The 12,724-nt window shown below is 42.6% G+C and overlaps 1 pseudogene; it reads right to left on the bottom strand.

The window, feature by feature from the left end:
* Positions 1-9,489: 9,489 nt before the first annotated feature.
* Positions 9,490-12,290, bottom strand: LOC120050521 (annotated as a pseudogene).
* Between the last annotated feature and the right edge of the window lie 434 nt (positions 12,291-12,724).

Below are 12,724 nucleotides of genomic sequence, written 5' to 3' on the forward strand. Positions count from 1 at the left end.
ACTGATGTGATCAACACTATGAATAGATCTGTCTACCAACCAAAACACTGATGTGATCAACACTATGAATAGATCTGTCTACCAACCAACACACTGATGTGATCAACACTATGAATAGATCTGTCTACCAACAACACACTGATGTGATCAACATTAAACACTATGAATAGATCTGTCTACCAACCAACACACTGATGTGCTCAACACTAAGAATAGATCTGTCTACCAACCAACACACTGATGTGATCAACACTATGAATAGATCTGTCTACCAACCAACACACTGATGTGATCAACACTCAACACTATGAATAGATCTGTCTACCAACCAACACACTGATGTGCTCAACACTATGAATAGATCTGTCTACCAACCAACACACTGATGTGATCAACACTATGAATAGATCTGTCTACCAACCAACACACTGATGTGATCAACACTATGACTAGATCTGTCTACCAACCAACACACTGATGTGATCAACATTAAACACTATGAATAGATCTGTCTACCAACCAACACACTGATGTGCTCAACACTATGAATAGATCTGTCTACCAACCAACACACTGATGTGCTCAACACTATGAATAGATCTGTCTACCAACCAACACACTGATGTGATCAACACTAAACACTATGAATAGATCTGTCTACCAACCAACACACTGATGTGATCAACACTATGAATAGATCTGTCTACCAACCAACACACTGATGTGATCAACACTATGAATAGATCTGTCTACCAACCAACACACTGATGTGCTCAACACTATGAATAGATCTGTCTACCAACCAACACACTGATGTGATCAACACTATGAATAGATCTGTCTACCAACCAACACACTGATGTGCTCAACACTATGAATAGATCTGTCTACCAACCAACACACTGATGTGATCAACACTATGAATAGATCTGTCTACCAACCAACACACTGATGTGCTCAACACTATGAATAGATCTGTCTACCAACCAACAGACTGATGTGATCAACACTATGAATAGATCTGTCTACCAACCAACACACTGATGTGATCAACACTATGAATAGATCTGTCTACCAACAACACACTGATGTGATCAACACTCAACACTATGAATAGATCTGTCTACCAACCAACACACTGATGTGCTCAACACTATGAATAGATCTGTCTACCAACCAACACACTGATGTGATCAACACTATGAATAGATCTGTCTACCAACCAACACACTGATGTGATCAACACTATGAATAGATCTGTCTACCAACCAACACACTGATGTGATCAACACTAAACACTATGAATAGATCTGTCTACCAACCAACACACTGATGTGCTCAACACTATGAATAGATCTGTCTACCAACCAACACACTGATGTGATCAACACTATGAATAGATCTGTCTACCAACCAACACACTGATGTGCTCAACACTATGAATAGATCTGTCTACCAACCAACACACTGATGTGATCAACACTATGAATAGATCTGTCTACCAACCAACACACTGATGTGCTCAACACTATGAATAGATCTGTCTACCAACCAACACACTGATGTGATCAACACTATGAATAGATCTGTCTACCAACCAACACACTGATGTGATCAACACTATGAATAGATCTGTCTACCAACCAACACACTGATGTGCTCAACATTAAACACTACAATAAAGATCCATTAGTAGGTTTATGCCTTTTGAATTTTCAATGTTACACTGTAGCCGGTTATAAAAGATTGTTACAGTAATGTATACCTTCTCAAATATACATAAATAAACACACACAAATGCAATACAGTAACAAAAACATTGTCATTTATTTCCAAAATGCAGTATTTTTGAACACCTGTGTTTTGTATGTGACACATTCCAAATCCAACAGGAGAAAACCAGGAAAAACATTCAGTGAGATAAATGGTTTTCTGTACAAAAATAAAAAAAAAATGAAAGAGGCTCATTCTTTTAAAACTCTAAACACAAAAAGACAAAAACACATGCAAAAAGAAAAAAAGAAAAAAGACATTAGGTTGCATCCTGCCTCCTGTTCTGGTCTGGCCACAGCACCTCATCAACATCACAAGCCATGTTCTCCCTGGCTAAACAGCAGGGAAAGAATATTCTGGAGTGATGGATCCAGCCTCCAAAAGCCCCCACATCAACTTCACCACATGCATCCTCCATTGCCCGGAGAAGAGACATGAGTGCGAGGGGATGGCGGTCATACACATTCCATCGCCATGCCGGGAAAAAAATATTAGATTGGTTTTAGGATATGGGGAATATGGTGGGAGGTATAGAACAATAAAGGGACATTCACAATGGCAGGGTGACCAATAATGTTTTGTCCCCGTCCCCTTCTTTTGGCTAGGCTGAAGCCAGCCTCAATGTAAATATAAATGTGCTGAATTGCAGCAGCATCCAGCTCAAAGACTCTGAAACAGACAAGAGAATATGTGACATAGACCCAGAACAGTCAATACGGTGAGGCACAATACACTGGATTACAGTACTGTAATGTGTCTATACAGTACTGATATGATAGTAAATTCACAGTCTAGTACTTACTAGCAGATATTCATAGCGTTGTTCTTTAACCCTCTCTGAGATTCACTCAAATGGCACCCTGTAGACCTGTTTCATCCGGATTCGGTTGCGCTGTAATACACGGTCCAATGTAGACAAACCCACCTGGTAAATGTTAATGAATATTGTGTTGTCTGCAATTATGTGGTTCTGGATTTCTCGTAGTCTAATGGTATTGTTGACCACCACCATGTTCACAATAGCGGTCTCCTGTTCTGGTGTGAACAGCCGATGTCTTCCACCATGGCCTGACCGTCTCTCAGTTCTGCAGAAGATCCACAAATATGGTATGATTGGTTACAGTGAGCTAAAATAATACATTTTCTTTCTATGAAATGACATTACTATAACATTGGCCAACAATCACTGAGTAACATAGGCCTACTGATATGTCGGACTGCAGTATACTACAGTATACATACATAAAGAGCATAGTGTAGATGGTAGGTAACTTACCGGTTCTCATTTCTGAATGTACGGATGATAGATGCAACTGTGTAGCAGCTCAGGTTGGGCTGAACTCTCTGCCCAGCCTCCCTCATACTCAATCCATGGTTGAGCACATGGTCAACCAATGTGGCCCTGATCTCATCTGAGACAACTGTCCTTCCTCGTCCTTGTCCTCCTCTTCCTCTCACTCCTTCACCTCTAGCTCTTGCTTCATCATTGACCTCCATTTTCCTCCAAAACAGGAGAGCTCATCTGGGGCCTTTTATAGTGCTAAAGCTCTGATTTCTAAGTGAACAATTCAGCAGCTAGTGTTTACACCTGTGAGGAGTGGGTGTTGCCAATTGGTGTATAGAGCTTGGCGTTGTCATTTTGAATGTTGTGCCTAATGTAGAGAACTGTGTGTAGTGTTTTGCAAAAAGTGTGATATAGAATTGAAAACTGAGTATAAAGCAGGAATTGTGCTTGCAATTTTGCAGACTTGGTCTAGGGATTTAGTACATGAAATTCAGGTTTCGGTGATTGCGTTTCAAGTTCCAATTTTAGTGTGTAAACAACTGGGGAAAAACTGTAACACTTTTCATTTGTTTCACTTGTTATACAACACTACCCCCTGGTGGTCCAACAGCAGAATGCAGCTATATTCAGATCTACAATAACAAATCTAAATGCCGTACCGAACTCCCCAGCTGCCCCGTGTGGGGTGGGGTGGGGGGGGGGGGGGGGGGGGGGGCACGAGCTCTGGGGGCCCATGTGCCTATCATCGATGTACATTTTTTTTAAATGTAATAACAGTAACCCTCCCAAAAGTCATTCATAAACCTTTTTAATTTCCATATGTAGCAGGAAGCTAATTGTTTGTTTCTTGGGCTTCAGGGACGTGACTGATCAAAGTGCCTCAGGCCTTGCATTTTTTTAAATAAGTAAGGGGATATATATATATAGGGGTGTTTATTGGGGATACAGTCATTAGTTACAGAGATGAAAGGGTTAATGTAGAGGTGTTTGTTGGGGATACAGTCATTAGTTACAGAGATGAAAGGGTTAATGTAGAGGTGTTTGTTGGGGATACAGTCATTAGTTACAGAGATGAAATGGTTAATGTAGGGGTGTTTATTGGGGATACAGTCATTAGTTACAGAGATGAAAGGGTTAATGTAGAGGTGTTTATTGGGGATACAGTCATTAGTTACAGACATGAAAGGGTTAATGTAGGGGTGTTTATTGGGGATACAGTCATTAGTTACAGAGATGAAAGGGTTAATGTAGAGGTGTTTATTGGGGATACAGTCATTAGTTACAAAGATGAAAGGGTTAATGTAGGGGTGTTTATTGGGGATACAGTCATTAGTTACAGACATGAAAGGGTTAATGTAGAGGTGTTTATTGGGGATACAGTCATTAGTTACAGACATGAAAGGGTTAATGTAGGGGTGTTTATTGGGGATACAGTCATTAGTTACAGACATGAAAGGGTTAATGTAGAGGTGTTTATTGGGGATACAGTCATTAGTTACAGAGATGAAAGGGTTAATGTAGAGGTGTTTATTGGGATACAGTCATTAGTTACAGACATGAAAGGGTTAATGTAGAGGTGTTTATTGGGGATACAGTCATTAGTTACAGACATGAAAGGGTTAATGTAGAGGTGTTTATTGGGGATACAGTCATTAGTTACAGACATGAAAGGGTTAATGTAGGGGTGTTTATTGGGGATACAGTCATTAGTTACAGACATGAAAGGGTTAATGTAGAGGTGTTTATTGGGGATACAGTCATTAGTTACAGACATGAAAGGGTTAATGTAGAGGTGTTTATTGGGGATACAGTCATTAGTTACAAAGATGAAAGGGTTAATGTAGAGGTGTTTGTTGGGGATACAGTCATTAGTTACAGACATGAAAGGGTTAATGTAGAGGTGTTTATTGGGGATACAGTCATTAGTTACAGACATGAAAGGGTTAATGTAGAATTAGAGATGTTAACATGGTTTTTCATTGATTAGACTTGAAGTTCCTTCTTCTGTTTGACCTTCATAAACAATAGAAGGATTTAATGGTACTAATCTACTGTATTGAGGACAATGTGCAACAAAGCTCAAAATGATTGGACAACTTCGTCTTGATGCTTTGTCCATAGAATAAAAAATAAAAAAATACGCAAAAATGCTATTCCCCCTTTCAAAGTCTCGTATGAATACCTTCTATAGTTTAACATGTTCCATCTACACTGAATGAAAATATAAATGCAACAAGCTACAATTTCAAAGATTTTACTGAGTTACAGTTCATATGAGGAAATCAGACAATTGAAATAAAATCATTAGACCCTAATCTATGGATTTCACATGATTGGGAATACAGATATGCATCTGTTGGTCACAGATACCTTAAAAAAAAAAGTAGGGGCGTGTTCCAGAAAACCAGTCGGAATGTTGTCCCACTCCTCTTCAATGGCTGTGCGTCCATCAAGAGCATCAGTATCATCAAGGTATCTCTGTGCATTCAAATTGCCATCGATAAAATGCAATTGTGTTCGTTGTCCGTAGCTTATGCCTGCCCATACCATAACCCCTCCTCCACCATGGGGCACTATGTTCATAACATTGACATCAGCAAATCGCTCGCCCACACAATGCCATGCACGTGATCTGAGGTTGTGAGGCTGGTTGGACGTACTGAAAAATTCTTTAAATCAAAGTTGGAGGTGGCTTATGGTAGAGAAATTAACATAAAATTATCTGGCAACAGCTCTGGCGAACATTCCTGCAGTCAGATGCCAACTGCACAAACTTGAGACATCTGTGGCATTGTGTTGTGTGAAGAAAACGGGACATTTTAGAGCACAAGGTGCACCTGTGTAATGATCATAATGTTTAATCAGCTTCTTGATATGCCACACCTGTCAAGTGGATGAATTATCTTGTCAAAGGAGAAATGCTCACTAACAGGGATACAAACAAATTTGAGAGAAATTAGCTATTTGTGCGTGACAAACATTTCTAGGATATTTCATTTATCTAATGAAACATGGGAACAATATTTACATGTTGAGTTTATATTTTTGTTCAGTGTATAATACAAGTAAAACATAGGAACAAAAACATTTGAAGAGAAAGAAGACTATTAGCTAAATTGTGCTCTGTAGCTGACAAATTGATAATGAAACATGTGTGGTAACTGTAATATTACAGTAGCTAATATAGTACTATTAATGTAAGGGTGATTTAAACCCTCCAATTGGTATAGTACTATTAATGTAAGGGTGATTTAAACCCTCCAATTGGTATAGTACTATTAATGTAAGGGTGATTTAAACCCTCCAATTGGTATAGTACTATTAATGTAAGGGTGATTTAAACCCTCCAATTGGTATAGTACTATTAATGTAAGGGTGATTTAAACCCTCCAATTGGTATAGTACTATTAATGTCAGGGTGATTTAAACCCTCCAATTGGTATAGTACTATTAATGTAAGGGTGATTTAAACCCTCCAATTGGTATAGTACTATTAATGTCAGGGTGATTTAAACCCTCCAATTGGTATAGTACTATTAATGTCAGGGTGATTTAAACCCTCCAATTGGTATAGTACTATTAATGTCAGGGTGATTTAAACCCTCCAATTGGTATAGTACTATTAATGTAAGGGTGATTTAAACCCTCCAATTGGTATAGTACTATTAATGTAAGGGTGATTTAAACCCTCCAGTTGGTATAGTACTATTAATGTAAGGGTGATTTAAACCCTCCAATTGGTATAGTACTATTAATGTAAGGGTGATTTAAACCCTCCAATTGGTATAGTACTATTAATGTAAAGGTGATTGTAAACCCATATGGTTTGGAGCTGTGCTGTGGACTAGGAGCTATCATTATCTATTGATGTAAAGGTGATTGTAAACCCATATGGTTTGGAGCTGTGCTGTGGACTGGGAGCTATCATTATCTATTGATGTAAAGGTGACAAGGAAAAATACACATTGCATAAAGTCTACTTAATGCCATAATGATAAAGAGCTGTTTAAGTAACATCTGCTTCCAACTCACTCTCAAACACATAGATCCCCTGAACGCAGCTCACTCTCCAGCCCACTTTCCAACTCACTCTCAAACACATAGATCCCCTGAACACAGCTCACTCTCCAGCCCACTTTCCAGCTCACACTCTCAAACACCTAGATCCCCTGAATGCAGCTCACTCTCCAGATCCCAATCACATGAATTCTAATCACCTGTTCACGCACCTGCATGTCATCATCCCACTCTATTTAGTTCAGTTCTTTGCCCCCCCCCCCCCCCCCCCCCCATCACTGTGAGTTATTGTTTGTTTTGTGACACTTCTTTCGGAGTGTCTGGTTTGCCTGTGATTTACTCTTCCTGTGTGTGATAGTGAGGCAGGCAAACACTATCTACCTTTTGCCTGATCTCCTGGACTACGTTACTAGTCTTCTCCCTGCCAGTACTGTTGCCCCTACACCTCCTGTGTATGACCTTCTGCCTGCCCCTGGACCCAGCTACCTGCCTCCTCCTGTGTATGACCTTCTGCCTGCCCCTGGACCCAGCTACCTGCCTCCTCCTGTGTATGACCTTCTGCCTGCCCCTGGACCCAGCTACCTGCCTCCTCCTGTGTATGACCTTCTGCCTGCCCCTGGACCCAGCTACCTGCCTCCTCCTGTGTATGACCTTCTGCCTGCCCCTGGACCCAGCTACCTGCCTCCTCCTGTGTATGACCTTCTGCCTGCCCCTGGACCCAGCTACCTGCCTCCTCCTGTGTATGACCTTCTGCCTGCCCCTGGACCCAGCTACCTGCCTCCTCCTGTGTATGACCTTCTGCCTGCCCCTGGACCCAGCTACCTGCCTCCTCCTGTGGTCCTTTGCAATAAACACCTGCTGTGCCCTGTGTATGAAACCAGCTCTCTGTCTCCCCTCGTGTATGAAACCAGCTCTCTGTCTCCCCTCGTATGAAACCAGCTCTCTGTCTCCCCTTGTGTATGACACCAGCTCTCTGTCTCCCCTCATGTATGAAACCAGCTCTCTGTCTCCCCTCGTGTATGAAACCAGCTCTCTGTCTCCCCTCGTGTATGAAACCAGCTCTCTGTCTCCCCTCGTATGAAACCAGCTCTCTGTCTCCCCTCGTGTATGACACCAGCTCTCTGTCTCCCCTCATGTATGAAACCAGCTCTCTGTCTCCCCTCGTGTATGAAACCAGCTCTCTGTCTCCCCTCGTGTATGACACCAGCTCTCTGTCTCCCCTCATGTATGAAACCAGCTCTCTGTCTCCCCTCGTGTATGAAACCAGCTGTCTCCCCTTGTGTATGAAACCAGCTCTCTGTCTCCCCTCGTATGAAACCAGCTCTCTGTCTCCCCTCGTGTATGACACCAGCTCTCTGTCCCCCCTCGTATGAAACCAGCTCTCTGTCTCCCCTCGTGTATGACACCAGCTCTCTGTCTCCCCTCGTATGAAACCAGCTCTCTGTCTCCCCTCGTGTATGAAACCAGCTCTCTGTCTCCCCTCGTATGAAACCAGCTCTCTGTCTCCCCTCGTGTATGAAACCAGCTCTCTGTCTCCCCTCGTGTATGACACCAGCTCTCTGTCTCCCCTCGTATGAAACCAGCTCCCTGTCTCCCCTCGTGTATGAAACCAGCTCTCTGTCTCCCCTCGTGTATGAAACCAGCTCTCTGTCTCCCCTCGTGTATGAAACCAGCTCTCTGTCTCCCCTCGTGTATGAAACCAGCTCTCTGTCTCCCCTCGTGTATGAAACCAGCTCTCTGTCTCCCCTCGTATGAAACCAGCTCTGTCTCCCCTCGTGTATGAAACCAGCTCTCTGTCTCCCCTCGTGTATGACACCAGCTCTCTGTCTCCCCTCATGTATGAAACCAGCTCTCTGTCTCCCCTCGTGTATGAAACCAGCTCTGTCTCCCCTCGTGTATGACACCAGCTCTCTGTCTCCCCTCGTATGAAACCAGCTCTCTGTCTCCCCTCGTGTATGACACCAGCTCTCTGTCTCCCCTCATGTATGAAACCAGCTCTCTGTCTCCCCTAGTGTATGAAACCAGCTCGCTGTCTCCCCTCGTGTATGACACCAGCTCTCTGTCTCCCCTCGTGTATGACACCAGCTCTCTGTCTCTCCTCGTGTATGAAACCAGCTCTCTGTCTCTCCTCGTGTATGAAACCGGATCTCTGTCTCCCCTCGTGTTCATTATAGTTTATTTCAAAGAGAATGTTTGTTTCTCATAAAGCTAAATACAACAGCCAAGAGTTAACAAAGGTTCATAGAAATCATTGTAACTAAGCTCATTAGATTCATTAAATATTAGCATTGGTCAATGTTATTCAATCATGTAAGTCGCCCTGTATGAGAGCATCTGCTAAATGACTAAAATGTAAAGCATGTGATATATAAAATATCATATAAATGTAAAACACAGCATGACAGTTGTCTATGTCACGTTCTCTCCACCCCGGTGAGGATGGGGTCCTCCACAGCAGGACAGTCCCTGGTCTCCAGAGCAACCCAGAGTTTCTGCCAGAAGACTCTGGTGTGTTCCCCAGCTCTGGGCCAGCTCAGGTAGGTGTGTCTCTTCACCAGCTTCCTCATGTGGTGGCAGGGTGAGAGCTGGTGGTCTGGGATCTCCTCAAAAAACACCAGGATCAACAAATCCTTCTGCTCATCAAACAGACGGAAGCTGGAAACGAGCTTTTTTTTCATTATTTGACCCTCGATCAATATACAGAAGAGTTTCCCCAAAAAACTCCCACCTGTATCTAACATTGTTTTCCTCAACAACCCAGCCACACAAGAAAATAAATGATCAACTCGATGTGTGACAGTCAATTGTCAGTGTGTGAAAAACATTTGCAAATAAAGAATTTTGCTGTTCTACTGTTAGCTACGACACTTTAGGGAAATGAACCCCTGTGCAGAATACAACAATAAATAGAAAGATATTAAACCAACCTGGCCACCTGGATCTCTCTGGAGCAACACTCGCTCTCCAGGTTTCAGCTGCTGATTACAGACGGTCTTTCTGCTCCGGTAGATGGCTTATGTTATTATTTCTATGGTTGGTTTATCTGTGGAACACAGTGAGAAACAATGTTCTCTCATCAATCTACACACAATACAACATAATGACAAAGCAAAAACTGTTTTTTAGACATTTTTGAAAATGTATTAAAAATAAAATCTTAATTATCACATTTACATAAGTATTCAGACCCTTTACTCAGTACTTTGTTGAAGCACCTTCGGCAGCGATTACAGCCTGGAGTCTTTTGGGCATGATACTATAAGCTTGGCACACCTGTATTTGGGGAGTCTCTCCCATTCCTCTCTGCAGATCCTCTCAAGATTTGTCAGGTTGGATGGGGAGCGTAGCTGCACAGCTATTTTCAGGACTCTCCAGAGATGTTCGATCAGGTTCAAGTCCGAGCTCTGGCTGGGCAACTCAAGGACATTCAGAGACTGGTCCTGAAACCACTCCTGCATTGGCTTGGCTGTGTGCTTAGGGTCGTTGTCCTGTTGGAAGGTGAACCTTCGCCCCAGTCTGTCCTGAGCGCTCTGGAGCAGGTTTTCATCAAGGATCTATGTACTATGCTCAGTTCATCTTTGCGTTGATCCTGACTAGTCTCCCAGTTCCTCCCGCTGAAAAACATCCCCACAGCATGATGCTGCCACCACCATGCTTCACCGTAGGGATTGTGCCAGGTTTCCTCCAGACGTGATGCTTGACATTCAATGTCTTTTGGCAAACTCCAATCGGGCTGTCAAGTGTCTTTTACTGAGGAGTGGCTGCAGAGATGGTTGTCCTTCTGGAAGGTTCTCCCATCTCCACAGAAAAACTTTAGAGCTCTGCTCTGTCAGAGTGACCATAGAGTTCTTGTTCCACTCCCTGATCAAGCCCTTTCCCCCCGAATGCTCAGTTTGGCCGGGCGGGCAGCTCTAGGAAGAGTCTTGGTGGTTCCAAACTTCTTCCATTTAAGAACGATGGACGCCACTGTGGTCTTGGGGACCTTCAATGCTGCAGACATTTTTTGGTACCCTTCCCCAGATCTGTTTCTCAACACAATCCTGTCTCGGAGCTCTACGGACAAATCCTTCGACCTCATGCCTTGGTTTTTGCTCTGACATGCACTGTCAACTGTGGGACCTTATATAGACAGGTGTGTGCCTTTCCAAATCATGTCCAATCAATTGAATTTACCCCAGGTGGACTCCAATCAAGTTGTAGAAACATCTAAAGGATGATCAATGGAAACAGGATGCACCTCAGCTCAATTTTGAGTCTCATAGCTAAGGGTCTGAATACTTATGTAAATAAGGTATTTCTGTTTTTTATTTATAATACATTTGCAAAAATGTCTAAAACCCTGTTTTTGCTTTGTCATTATGGGGTATTGCGTGTAGATTGCTGAATATTTGTATTTATTTAATCAATTGTAGAGTAAGGCTGTACCATAACAAAATGTGGAAAAAGTCAAGGGGTCTGAATACTTTCGGAAGGCGCTGTAGTTACAGGGAGACATCAGCTGGCAACTGCGTTAGTAAACTGACGTAGTTCCCATTTCAGACACAATATTTAATGATATACTGGAGTCAGGTCACTCACACAAGCCAGTGTTATGTCCAGAGTATCAATTTAAACGTTTATTAAATGTCATATTAAATGTCATATTGAATTAAATATATTAAATGTCATATTAAATGTCTGAATTAACAATGCATTTCAATACAATGACTAATTGATGTGTTGCATACAGTATGGGGTATCTGGCTGGAAGTCCCGGTGGTGCAGACACAGCTTCCAGCCCTGCTCTCCCTCCAGCTCTGGCAGCAGCTCCCTCAGGACGCAGGGATCATAGTGGGTGTTGTAGGAGACGTCGAACTGACGCCTTTGTCTGTTCCTCTGCTTTGGCTCTTCCTCCACTTTGGCTCTTCCTCCGCTTGGGGTCATGGAGATAAACCAGGAAGGGATAGTAGGCGTAGACCACCTGCCACCTCAGGAGATGGTAGATGAAGGAACTCCAGCAGGGTGAGGAGGACCAGACAAGTAGTGGAGATGAAGTAGAAGAAGCCTGTGTCTTCTAAACAGGAGTGGGTGTCCAGGTCAAACAATTTAGTGTCCTTTAGATTGTATGGATAGCTGCAGGGATAGTCATGGTCATAAACAACTTGTATTTGGTTGTTTGGTTATTGCTTTCAGCCCAAGCATGTCTGCAGTCACAGAGGAAAGGATTCTGCCGCATCAAGGATAGTTAAGGCCAGGAGAGATGGCACCCGTGTCTCTTTGATGGATGTACTGTAAATTGATTCTGTGTCACATGTAAGGAACTGACTTGAGTGAGGTTGGCTCTTTTTAGGAAATCAAAGGACTTCAGTCCAGCTTTGGCTACAGAGAAACTTTGGAGCTTTGGGATTGGGTGAAACAGCTCTGGGGAAATGAACCAATTCTTGCTAAAATCAAGGGACAACAGCTGGGGTGTGTGAATGAATGTGTTTGGGTAAAGGGACACAAGATACAGATTCCCTGCATAGAACTCTGATAAGTTTTTCAGCCCTACAAGAAAGTTGGACGGCAGATAAGCTTGAATCTTCTACCTACTTTGATGCTGACTATAGATATAAATGATCTTCAGAGATTACAAGTATGTTAAGAGTGGTGGGTGGATTGGTTCATCTG

Source organism: Salvelinus namaycush, chromosome 7 (assembly GCF_016432855.1).
Source record: "Salvelinus namaycush isolate Seneca chromosome 7, SaNama_1.0, whole genome shotgun sequence".
In the NCBI taxonomy this organism is placed as follows: Eukaryota; Metazoa; Chordata; class Actinopteri; order Salmoniformes; family Salmonidae; genus Salvelinus; species Salvelinus namaycush.